We start from the raw sequence: 12,393 nt of genomic DNA, 5'->3' as shown, positions 1-12,393 counted from the left end.
TAATGAAAAATATGAAAGGATTGCCCTCTCCAAACCCAAATTAAGGAACTCTTGAGACAAAATACCATATACAGTACATCCTGGAATGAACAGTGTCAGAAAAGAGGATACTTCTTAGGCTACGTGCACATTTTTTTTTGTGCACCCAACGTCTGGGCAGGAAAAATGCTGCGTAACATACGTGTTTTTGATGTTTTTTTTCCCATGCTGCAGATTTGAAAAAATGCTTTTTTATGTTGCAAATCTGCAAAGAAAAAATAAGCAGCGTGTGCGTATGAGTCCTAAAGTCTCACTTTGCTGGAACTGTAAAATGCTGTAAAATGCTGCGTTTTTGATGCGGCAAAATGTGCGGTGTGAAAAACTCATCCTATGAATGTAGCCTTAGTAATCTTTCACGCATGTGTTTTTTCATATATAGAGCATGTACCCATTATAGTCTATGGGGGCGTTCACATGTTTTGATCCGTGATATGGATCAAAAATGGAGAACGTCTCATGTCTCATCCATTCAAAAAACTGGGTACATACATGAAAAAAAAAATGGACCGCAAATGGATGATATCCACGTTTCATTCAAGTCCTGCTCTTCTTTTTTTTCGGTTTATATTGGCAGAAAAATCTTGGAATTTTTTTTTTTTCCATACAAGAAAAATGAAACAAAAAACGGATGAAGATCGCATACAGCACACTGATGAAAAACACTCCATTTTTTATTGTATGCAATCTCTATATATAAAAATGAATGTATATATGTGTGTATCACCAACCAAACACGAAGCATCATTCATTTCACCAGAGCTGTTCAAAAGAAGCTGAGCTGTGATTGGTTGCTATGAGCAACAGTTTTCCTTGCAAACAATCACTAAGCATCTCTCATTTCACCAGAGCTAGTTAAAAGAAGCTCAGCTGTCATTGGTTGCTATGACCAGCAGTTTTCCCACTTGACAACACCTCAGCAGATACTGACCGGGTGGGAGAAATCTAGCACCCCCGGGAACATAAGCTCCAGCCATCGTCTGCCCCCCTGAAAGGAGCAGTGAGTACATGTAGAAAAATATATATATATATATCTTCTTGCACGGTTGAGAATCAAAAAGTAAAAGCAATGTTGAGTTGAGGATAAAATAAATCTTGTTTTTAATTGTTCATTCAAAAAGTGATTACAAAAATGAAGAAAAGTAAGTTCATGACATGCAATAATTATTTGAAGAGAAAACGAGCAGTTCTTACATATAGTCTTGAGCAGCTGTCCGGGTGTTCGAGAGTCTCAAGGGATATGAGATCTCCTGTACAAGAGTTAGACCGGCTTATATACTATTCTGACCTATAAACTATAACCACATATGGTGGCTTGCCACTATGTTCAGAAGTTCTTCCATATTAAGTGAACCGTAGTTATTTTAACAATATGTATACAGTTATTTATGCATTACCTTAGTCTGAGATATTTAAGCCTAAAGTCTGAGATCTTTAGAACCATTCATTATCTCTAAATAGTCACATTTTGACAGCTTTGACTATCTTGACCTATACATTTGACAAGAGAGACAGCTGTGTGAGCCAAGGAACTCAGAATAACTCAGTCACTTCTCTAAAGTAAGCAAAGCCTGTTAGCTAGATTCTGTATGAGAGAATTAATCCATATATTTTTTATTATAGAAATACTGATATTTTACAGTCCCCCCTGATTATGATTTGAGAAATATCATAATTAATCCTAACTCATTCTCTCACCATTCGTATCACATTCATTCTTTATTCTGAAAACCTTGTATCACCATCTGCCCTGAATGTCATCTGAATTTTCAAACCTATTGTAAAAACAAAAATTAGATCAGAGAGTTATATTTTTTTTCGTTTTAACATCTCTCTTAAAATATCATCTTCCTTTTTCATTTCTATCTTTATATTCTTATAAATACTCCTAATTTTACACATAATAATTATTTGATATATTATACACAGCAAAACTATGATAAATAAAATAACGATCGGATTAGACAATACATTTCCTGCTGCCATTTTCGCTGAAGACTGTGACCAACTAGTTACAGATTTTCCTAAATTTCTCCACCAAGATGAGCCTGACATACTCGTCCATTCATGTTCAATATCATTTAGATTACCTTGTTCATGTCTAAATACAATTTCAGCTTCTTTTAATTGTTTTGTCAGCAGATTTAATAAACCCTTGTCTTTCTTTATTTCATTTGTCCACAAATCCCAAGGGAATTTATTGACTTGTGACAAATTGAACTGGATCGGAAGGATTTTCAGACGTCTTGAGCCTATTGACGTAATATTAATACTTCCTTCCTTCTTTGTGAGAGTTTTAACATTTCCCTCAATACAATATAAACCCATTGTCAGATTTTCGACATGTACACAAGATGAGAAGAATGCAGAAACTGCTTCTCTTCCTGACATGACTTGGAAACAAGTTTTGTTAGCGCTTACTGGTGTCACCAAGTCATGTATCGTGTGGACATTCTCAACTCTGGCATGACAAGAAGTATGATTATGGAAACATGAATGATAAATGACTTTATCCTGTCCAGATAGGCACATTACCTTGGAAACAAAATTTAAGCATGACGAAATGTCTAATTGTTCAATGTTTGTACCATCAAATGCAAAATCTGTGTACTGTAATTGATAATATAGCAATTGTGTAGGGCTGACAGGAATTCCCAGAACACCTATAGGAACCAGGGTTTCTTCTCTTCCTGACACTGGAATCAATGATGTTCCTACACAAATGTTCTGTTCACATCCTAACCACTTATTTACCCACAAATCTGTATGGTTTAACGCAAAGTTATATTCTATGGGCAAATTTCTTATTAGCCCTAAAGGGGTAATTCCACTTTGTAAGGCTTGTGCAATCATTTTCAGATTGGTGGAATATTCAATCTGAATTTCTAGACATGTTTTGGCCACTTGAGATTCCTGTTCACTTTCCATTAAAGCTAAAGTAGCATCCTGAAGATGTGATACAGAAGATCCCAATACAGTAGCAGTGTTCAAAACCATCTTTTCAAGGACTTGATTCAAGCTTTTCTGAATCTTTACCCCTTTTCCTCCAATATACCCAATATTTTCCAGATCTGATTTAAGTGTATGAATGTCCATAGTGTTAATTAAACTTCCTACTGTTCCTAATCCCCCCAAAATACCTTCTAACACTCCCCTCTTACTTCTAACCTGTGTTGAAGTTCTTTTCCCAAACCATTGTTCTATTCCCATCTCCATGTTAGTGAGATGTGGTTGACACTGGGGATATCTAGAAGAGATTTTCCAGTTAGACATGTTAAAGGTCCATACCATGGTCAGAAACACTCCATCTCGTAACAGAGGTTTAGTTTGGAACTGATTGATCTGAAAAGGAGTAGATGGTTGAAATCTTGTCTGTGTGCATACATTATCTACTGCTGACCATATATTTACCTTTACATCTCTACATTGTTTGTAGTTATACTTCGTTAAAATGCAACATTGGTAAAGTCCAGAATCCTTAGGAGATGGATTATCTACAGAAAAAATAAAATCCTTATTTAACCATCTCACGTTACCGGATTGACCTCTGTGTATAACATTTGTTGGACCATTTGAAAAACTTCCCAAAAATGATTTATCTTTGGTCCATATTAACAAAGATTCTGAAGGTAGCTCTAACCTCGTGCTGCATTTTAGTAATAAAGGAGACATATTTTCTTGACTATATACTGCTTGTGGTGTAACCCTTACTTCTGGAGCTATAGTATTTGAAACTGTAAAAACTACAGATACCTGTACTTGTACTGGTTCTCTGGTTATCTGAAAGTTCCATGTTTTTACCCAATCCTCGTCTCCTTCTGTAATAGAAAGAAATGCAGGATCTAAAACTTTCCCAAATAGTTGTGTCCTTAACCAAGCATCTGTTTTGGATGTTTCAACTTTCCCTTTTGCGATCATATCATTTGTAATGTCGCCTGACCACACAGCTTTCTCTTCACCTCTTATCTCTATATTCCAGAATAACACATCTGTAGGACTACATTCCCATGTGCCTGTCTTATTATTGTGTATATAATCTCCTTGTAACTGTGTGAACTTCGTCTTAGGTCCTGTGGCTGCGTGTAATATTATGTCAGTGTCATGTATGAAGTGTAGCTCAATACAGCATTTTGCACCAAAACCCATGCAAATGTTTCCAGTAATATCTACTGAATCGTCCGGTATGTCCTCATCTATTAAGCTTTGTAGATTCGTTCCTCTTGGTTTCCTTGGATGTAAAGTTCCTTTGAAAAGTTCCTTCACTTCACTAGTATTTGTTCCATGGTGTGAAATATCTTCAGCGCAGATCACAGTTGAAACAGTACAAAACAGCAGAAATGTGATTCCCATCAGATAGTAGCTTTTCCTGGGAAATGTCTTTTTCTCCTGAAGGATTGGTGTTGAATCCCTTCCATCAAGGACGTGGAGTTTCATATTCCAGTTCTTATTGGAATCCATTTCTTCCTAAAAGAAATGCAGTATCATTATTTTGCAATATACAGTTTGCATTGATCAACATGTACCCACAATTTTTGTTGTCTGCGGGTATTTTTAACCACCTTAGATGCTCGTTGCACAAGTATCATCACTTGTCCCATGGTTTCGATAATTTCAAAGGGACCTTCCCAATTACTTTCCCAAGGTCCATTCTTCCTGAAAGTTTTAATCATCACTAGAGCCCCTTTCTTGAATTTGGATACATATGGTGGCTCCATTCTCTGCATTCTTGATGCAGCATGTGGAAGAATCGTTTTCAAATTTTCCTGTAACAATTGCAACCATTTGGACCTTGCAACAGCATCTTTTTGTGGTGTAGACAAAAATGGTTCATGAGGAAAAATCAATGGCATTTTTCTTCCTGTCATCAGTTCAAAAGGAGTAAACTGAGTTGTGGCAGAGGTTGTTCCTCTTACACTCAACAGTACAAAAGGTACTGCATCAACCCAAGTATTGCCTTTGTCCAATAACATCTTGGCAATTCTGGATTTTATTGTTCTATTCATCCTTTCCACAATACCAGCAGACTGTGGATGGTAGGGTACATGAAACTGCTGTCGTACCCCTAGAATAGCACAAACGGCTTGCATGATTTTTCCTGTAAAATGACTTCCTCGATCAGAGGTGATCATTCTTGGGATCCCCCAAGTACAAAAGACATGATTAACTAATGCTCTAGCTGTAGACAAAGCATCATCTTTCCTGACAGGTAAAATTTCAACCCACTTAGAAAAAACATCTACCACAACCAATGCATACCTGAGACCATTTTTACCTGATGGTAACGGTCCAATGTAGTCGATTTGCAACGTAGACCATGGACCATCTGCAGGTGCGATTCGGAGTAGTGGCGGTTTCTGTCCTTTTGGTCTTGGATTAATTTGGGCACAAATGAGACATGATTGAACAACACTTTGCACTGTCTCTTCCATCTTTTCCCAGTAAAATTTCTCTCTGAGAATGCCTAACAATTTTTGTTGGCCCAAATGACCCAAACTTTCATGATTGTATTTTGTGAACTCAACCTGTAGATGTCTTGGGACAACAGGACGCAACTCCCCGTTTAAGTCATGACACAAAACCCCGTTTTCACAAACAAAGGGAGGTTTTGGATCAACCCGGGAAGCAACAAGAGATGAGTCTTTTTCTTGTTCTTCCGCAAAAGAAGGGATATGCGTGTCTGTTCTTTGAACTGCTGAAACCTCGAGAGGTTCAGGTTCAAACACCTCTTCTCCTGTCAGGGCTGCCTCTTTGGCTAGCATATCTGCGGTTGCATTTCCAACAGATAATTCATCATCAGATTTTTTATGGGCCGGAACCTTGACAATAGCAAAACCATTAGGGTTTTTTGATGCTATCCTGAAAATTGTCTTCAGTGTGTCACTGTGAACAAGAGTCTTATTAGATGAATCTACATAACCTCTTTTTTCCCAAACTGACAAGTAATCTGTCAGTGATCTTACAACATAAGAGCTATCACTGTAGATCACAATGGGACACTGATCATCTGCTTCATTCAGCTGTAGTACCATTTTTACTGCTTCTAGCTCTGCTCTTTGAGCTGAAAAATGACTCGGTAATTTGTGCTTCACAACCTGTCCTCTGTTGGGATAAAAAATGGCATATCCTGAATAATAGTGCCCATCTGAATAGAATCTGGAACCATCTACAAAAATTGGTTCGTCTGTTACCTCTGCTTTCCGTCTGAAAAGTGATGGACTTGGATCCTGAAAAGACTGTAAACAATCATGAGTTTGTCCTTCATATTGCATCAGCTGAGGAAGAACATATTTGGCCTTGTAATCTACCTCAATTTGTTTGGGAGACAATGACAATAACCAATGAGCAAATCTCTGATGTGACACACCTGGGATATTATTCTCAAAGAGAAGTTTTAGTGTAGAATGAGGAGTTTGCAAAATGATTTTGTTGAACCCGACAATATGTTCGGTTGCTTTGACTGCAAAGTACACACCTACTAAGTGTCTTGCACAGGTCTCAAAACCTTTTTCAACAGGTGAGAGAAGTTTTGAAAAATAGCCCAAAATTCTCCACTCTTCTCCCTGTAATTGCAGTAATACAGCAGAAACAGATGTTCCTGATGTATGCACTTGCAAAGCAAATGGAGCCGAAGGATCTACTGTGGACAAAGCAGGTGCATTTTGTAAATTCATTTTCAATTGTTCAAATGAGGTTTGCTGTTCATCACCCCAAGGACCAAAGTAATCACTGTTTTCACCTTTCAAAAGATCATATAAAGATCTGGCCTTATCTGCAAAATTCTCAATGAAATCCCTTGAATAATTCATAAGACCTAAAAAATGTCTCAATGCCTTGTGTGATGTCGGAATTGGTAGGGAAGCAATTGCCTCAATTCTTTCCTGCAGTGGCTGCCTTTTTCCTGGACTCAACAGCACTCCTAAAAATCTGACCTCAGTCTGCATTAATTTGACCTTTTTGGTGTTCAATTTCAACCCTGCATCATGCAGCAACTCAAACAATTCTGTCAGAAGAGAAACATGTGTCTCTTTATCCTCTGTAGACAATAAAATATCATCCACATATTGCAGAATGCAATCAGGCCTCGAAAATCTGGATAATACCTTTGCCAATGCCTGATGAAAAACACTAGGTGACAAATGTGCTCCTTGAGGTAACCTGCAAAACAGATATTGCTCGTCCAAGAAAGTAAATGCAAACTTATACTGACAACTCTTTTCAAGAGGTATACTGAAAAAACCATTGCTAATGTCCAGTACAGAGAAGTATTTGGCCTTTGCATTTAACCTTGCCATCATGTCATGAGTATCTGCCACAATTGGCGCGACATTGGGTGTATGCTTATTGAACATCCGTAAATCCAATATCATTCGATAAGAACCATCAGATTTCAAAACACACCACAAAGGATTGTTACTTACAGAATTAGCCTTTCGGATAACACCTTGATCTAACAATTCCTGTATGATCTTTGACATAGAGTCAATTGATTCTGGAGGCAATTTATACTGACGCTGTGGCGGGGGATCACGCCCCTCTACATTCACGATAACGTCTTTCATTGTTCCAACCTGATTCCTGAACTGAGCCCAAAGAGAAGGAAAAAGCTGTACAATTTCTGTCAATACCTTGTCATCATTAGTGTCAGGCCACAAATGGTCAGATGACACCACATCATTCAAGCAAATACTTCCAACATGGCTATAATCATTAGGATCAATGACTACCGGTTTACAACCATTGGAATCTTTCCAGATCACTTGATTTCCTAGGTCAACTACCCATCCGAATTTCTGCATAAAATCTGTGCCAAGTATATTTTCAGAATCACGACAATACCAGATGTCAATTTCTGTTTTGAAAGAACTAGGTATTTCCAAAATCACATTGGGAACTAAGGTTGCTTTAGTTCCACCTTTTCCACTGAAACCGACAATTGTACAAACTGGTGAATCTGGGTTTAGCTTCAAATCAAGGTTTGTAACACTTAACTGAGCTCCTGTGTCAATAAGAAATACAACATTCTGGCCTGCTAAACTTACTTTGATAAATGGTCTTCCACAGTCATCCAATGTAACTCGAGTCACAAATTCCAATGGATGTGGTACAGGAATAGTCTGTGATTGTCAGAAAGATGAAGGAGATGGGAGAAGACCAGTGTCCTTTTTAAAAGACCTTGGAATTCTATCCCTTGACTCTGTTTCCTTCACTGTCATTTCTCTGATCTGTCTGATTAATGGTGCATATGGTGACTGTGTTTGTCTGTTGGCAGTATGAGCAGGTGCAGATGATTGTAATGCAGGTGCGGAAGGTGTGTTGTATGATTTTGGCATGAGTCCGTTTTCCCTTCCAAGCTTACCTGTTCCTTGTGTACCCATCTCTGATTCTGCTCTCAAAAATTTCCTGCACTGCCACTTCAAGTGTCCAGGTATACCACAAAAATAACAATGGATATTGTTCCTTTGTGTAGTATTTTTACCTCTATGCTCAATGTAATCCCTGCTCTTGGAGATTACTGTGGCTCTAGGTTTCAGCTGACTGTCTTCCTTCTCATGAACTATCGCTATTTTAGCCTTGACCTGATTTTGTTTCATGGATCTCCTTATTCTGTCAATAAAAACTGTTGCTTCTTGCAATGATGGCTGAGTGTTAGCCAATTGCACTGAGGCAGGATCTAAGTACTTGAACTTCTTTACAAAAAATTTGATCATGGATGCTGGCTCTTCGTGAGGCCTGAGATCCATTACCATCCTATAGGCCTGTTCAAACTTTACCAAAAAAGAGAATGGGTCTTCAGAAATATTTGTTTGTAAACTCCCTAAAATATCAACTGTAGGCATGTCTTCTCCGGTTGTAAACAATACTAATTGTCTAAGTCTGTCTTCTTTTGTACTATGTGCCATTTCATTCTCATCATTTAATCTGGGTGTGGTCTGTAATCTTTTTCCCATATGTGAAGGTAACCAAACTTTGAATATTTTATTCTTTTGCTCATCATTCAGATTGTATTTGTCTGTGTTTGATTCAAAAGTGTCCGCATTATAAAAGGCATCCATCTTATCATTGTAATTTGGAATGTCTTTTACAATTTTCATTAGCTGATCGTGTATTTTCAGATTAATGCGTGCTGCTCTGTCATGTAATTTTTTCCGTTGTAATTCTACTGCCTCTAATTCCTCTACTGAAGCATCTGGATTTTGCATATTTGGTACAAATGAAGAGGCAACACTGTCCTCCTGTTTACCTGTTGATCTTGTGTTAACAGAAACCCTCTTTATATCTTGTCGTAATTTAGACAATAACTCTGTCCTGGTATCTATTTGATCTTCCAATTGTTCTATATGTTCTGACAAAATCAAACAATTTGGACAATCAAAGTAATCCCCGTCAGACTCTTGTGTGTCACATGGTGTGTCAGTGTGATTAATGTCTTGTGTGACAATGCATGTTTTATAGGTGTTAGGTTCAGTTTTCTCAAAGACTAGGCTATTATACACATGAACTAGCTGCATAACATTCTGAAATTTCCTTTGTAATTTTCTAACTGAAAAAAACCTTTTGTCAATTTTAACATTTTCTGCCTCACATTGATTATACAAACTAGACCATAATTGGGCATCCGTATGATTATGAACAAACTTGAAATCTATGTTACTTTTCTTAGCATAATCATGTATAAAATCCATTATATTTTTTCTCACCTATTGAGAGTCTTTCCCGTCAATGGATGGTCCTCTGTGTCCTTATGCAATCCTCAGATCTCCGTCTGGATGAGACGCATGCAGCTCTTTACGATCCTCACCCGTCGTCTTCAGGTTCAGTGTGATTTTTGTGCCGTGAAATAGTAGAATTCCTGAGGAAGCTTGTACAACAGGTGGTTTTTAGCAGAGTTCGTGCTCCCCCCTTGTACAATCGAGGAAGGAATGCCAGCCAAAATTAGCACAAAAGATCAGTCTGGCTAAGGCTCGCCAAAATGTAGAAAAATATATATATATATATCTTCTTGCACGGTTGAGAATCAAAAAGTAAAAGCAATGTTGAGTTGAGGATAAAATAAATCTTGTTTTTAATTGTTCATTCAAAAAGTGATTACAAAAATGAAGAAAAGTAAGTTCATGACATGCAATAATTATTTGAAGAGAAAACGAGCAGTTCTTACATATAGTCTTGAGCAGCTGTCCGGGTGTTCGAGAGTCTCAAGGGATATGAGATCTCCTGTACAAGAGTTAGACCGGCTTATATACTATTCTGACCTATAAACTATAACCACATATGGTGGCTTGCCACTATGTTCAGAAGTTCTTCCATATTAAGTGAACCGTAGTTATTTTAACAATATGTATACAGTTATTTATGCATTACCTTAGTCTGAGATATTTAAGCCTAAAGTCTGAGATCTTTAGAACCATTCATTATCTCTAAATAGTCACATTTTGACAGCTTTGACTATCTTGACCTATACATTTGACAAGAGAGACAGCTGTGTGAGCCAAGGAACTCAGAATAACTCAGTCACTTCTCTAAAGTAAGCAAAGCCTGTTAGCTAGATTCTGTATGAGAGAATTAATCCATATATTTTTTATTATAGAAATACTGATATTTTACAGTACATGACAGAAATGATTCCCCCCCTCCCTGCCCTTATCCCCATCACACATCCTCCATCCCGTAGGCACATCTTCCCTCTTAAAGGGATCATTGGTATGGAAGTCAGAGCAAATCCATCCAGCGCTTTAGTTTTGACCCCAGGCCTCTCTTAAAGGGATCCCCAGTATGGAAGTTAGGACAGTTCCACTCAGCTTTGTGGTTCTTATCCCAGGGTCTCTTAAAGGGATCATTGGTATGGAATTTAGGGCAAATCCACTCCGCGCTTTGGTACTGACCCCAGGCCCTTCTTATAGAGATCTCCGGCATGGAAGTCAGGGCAAATCCATCCTGCGCTTTAATTCTGACCCCAGGCCTCTCTTTAAGGGATCCCCGGTATGGAAGTCAGGGCAAATCTCTCGTCGCTCTGATTCTGACCCCAGGGTCCTATTAAAGGGATCCCCGGTATGGAAGTTAGGGCAAATCCACTCAGCGCTCTGGTTCTGACCCAAGTCCCCTCTTAAAGGGATCCTCGGTGCAGAAGTGAGGGAAAATCCACTCTGCACTTTGGTACTGAACCCGGGCCTCTCTTAAAGGGATCTCCGGTATGGAAGTTAGGGTAAATCCCTCAGCACTCTGATTCTCACCCCAGGCTTCTATTAAAGGGATCATTGGTATGGAAGTCAGGGCAAATCCACTCAGCGCTCTGGTTCTGACGCCAGGCTGACGAAATGATGTGGGATATTAGTGGTAGTTGTCCGGTGGCTCTGGCTGATGGGATGATGTGGGATATTAGGAGTAGTAGTCCAGTGGCTCTGGCTGATGGGATGATGTGGGATATTAGGGGTAGTAGTCCGGTGACTCTGGCTGACGGGATGATGTGGGATATTATGGGTCGTAGTCCAGTAGCTCTGACTGACGTGATGATGTGGGATATTAGTGGTAGTAGTCCGGTGGCTCTGGCTGATGGGATGATGTGGGATATTATGGGTAGTAGTCCGGTAGCTCTGGCTGACGGGATGATGTAGGATATTAGGGGTAGTAGTCCGGTAGCTCTGGCTGACGGGATGATGTAGGATATTAGGGGTAGTAGTCCGGTGGCTCTGGCTGACGGGATGATGTGGGATATTAGGAGTAGTAGTCCAGTAGCTCTGACTGATGGGATGATGTGGGATATTAGGGGTAGTAGTCCAGTGGCTCTGGCTGATGGGATGATGTGGGATATTAGGGGTAGTAGTCCGGTGGCTCTGGCTGATGGGATGATGTGGGATATTAGGAGTAGTAGTCCAGTAGCTCTGGCTGATGGGATGATGTGGGATATTAGGGGTAGTAGTCCGGTGGCTCTGGCTGATGGGATGATGTGGGATATTAGGAGTAGTAGTCCAGTAGCTCTGACTGACGGAATGATGAGGGATATTAGTGGTAGTAGTCCGGTGGCTCTGGCTGATGGGATGATGTGGGATATTATGGGTAGTAGTCCGGTAGCTCTGGCTGACGGGATGATGTAGGATATTAGGGGTAGTAGTCCAGTGGCACTGGCTGACGGGATGATGTGGGATATTATGGGTAGTAGTCCGGTAGCTCTGGCTGACGGGATGATGTGGGATATTATAGTGAATGTGGCTATGTGGAGTGGGCGGGGCTCTACACTCAGCTTTATATTTATAGATATAATCATTATAATTTGTTATAACTAACCGTAGTTAGTTACTATGCCCGGGCAGCGCTGGGCTCGTCAGCTAGTAAAATATAAAGCTGATGTCTAAATGAGTTTTT

The 12,393-nt window shown here is 39.2% G+C and overlaps 1 protein-coding gene across 4 annotated transcripts in view; it reads left to right on the top strand.

Annotated features, from left to right (window-relative positions):
- RELL2 (RELT like 2) overlaps positions 1 to 12,393 on the top strand; it is a 148,610-nt gene that overhangs the window by 24,757 nt on the left and 111,460 nt on the right. The window lies entirely within an intron of this gene.

This window comes from Dendrobates tinctorius, unplaced genomic scaffold (genome assembly GCF_039654945.1).
Source record: "Dendrobates tinctorius isolate UK_male_01 unplaced genomic scaffold, ASM3965494v1 ptg000020l, whole genome shotgun sequence".
In the NCBI taxonomy this organism is placed as follows: Eukaryota; Metazoa; Chordata; class Amphibia; order Anura; family Dendrobatidae; genus Dendrobates; species Dendrobates tinctorius.
The sequence above is the reverse complement of the archived record's forward strand: the minus strand, read 5'-3'. Positions and strand labels throughout refer to the sequence as shown.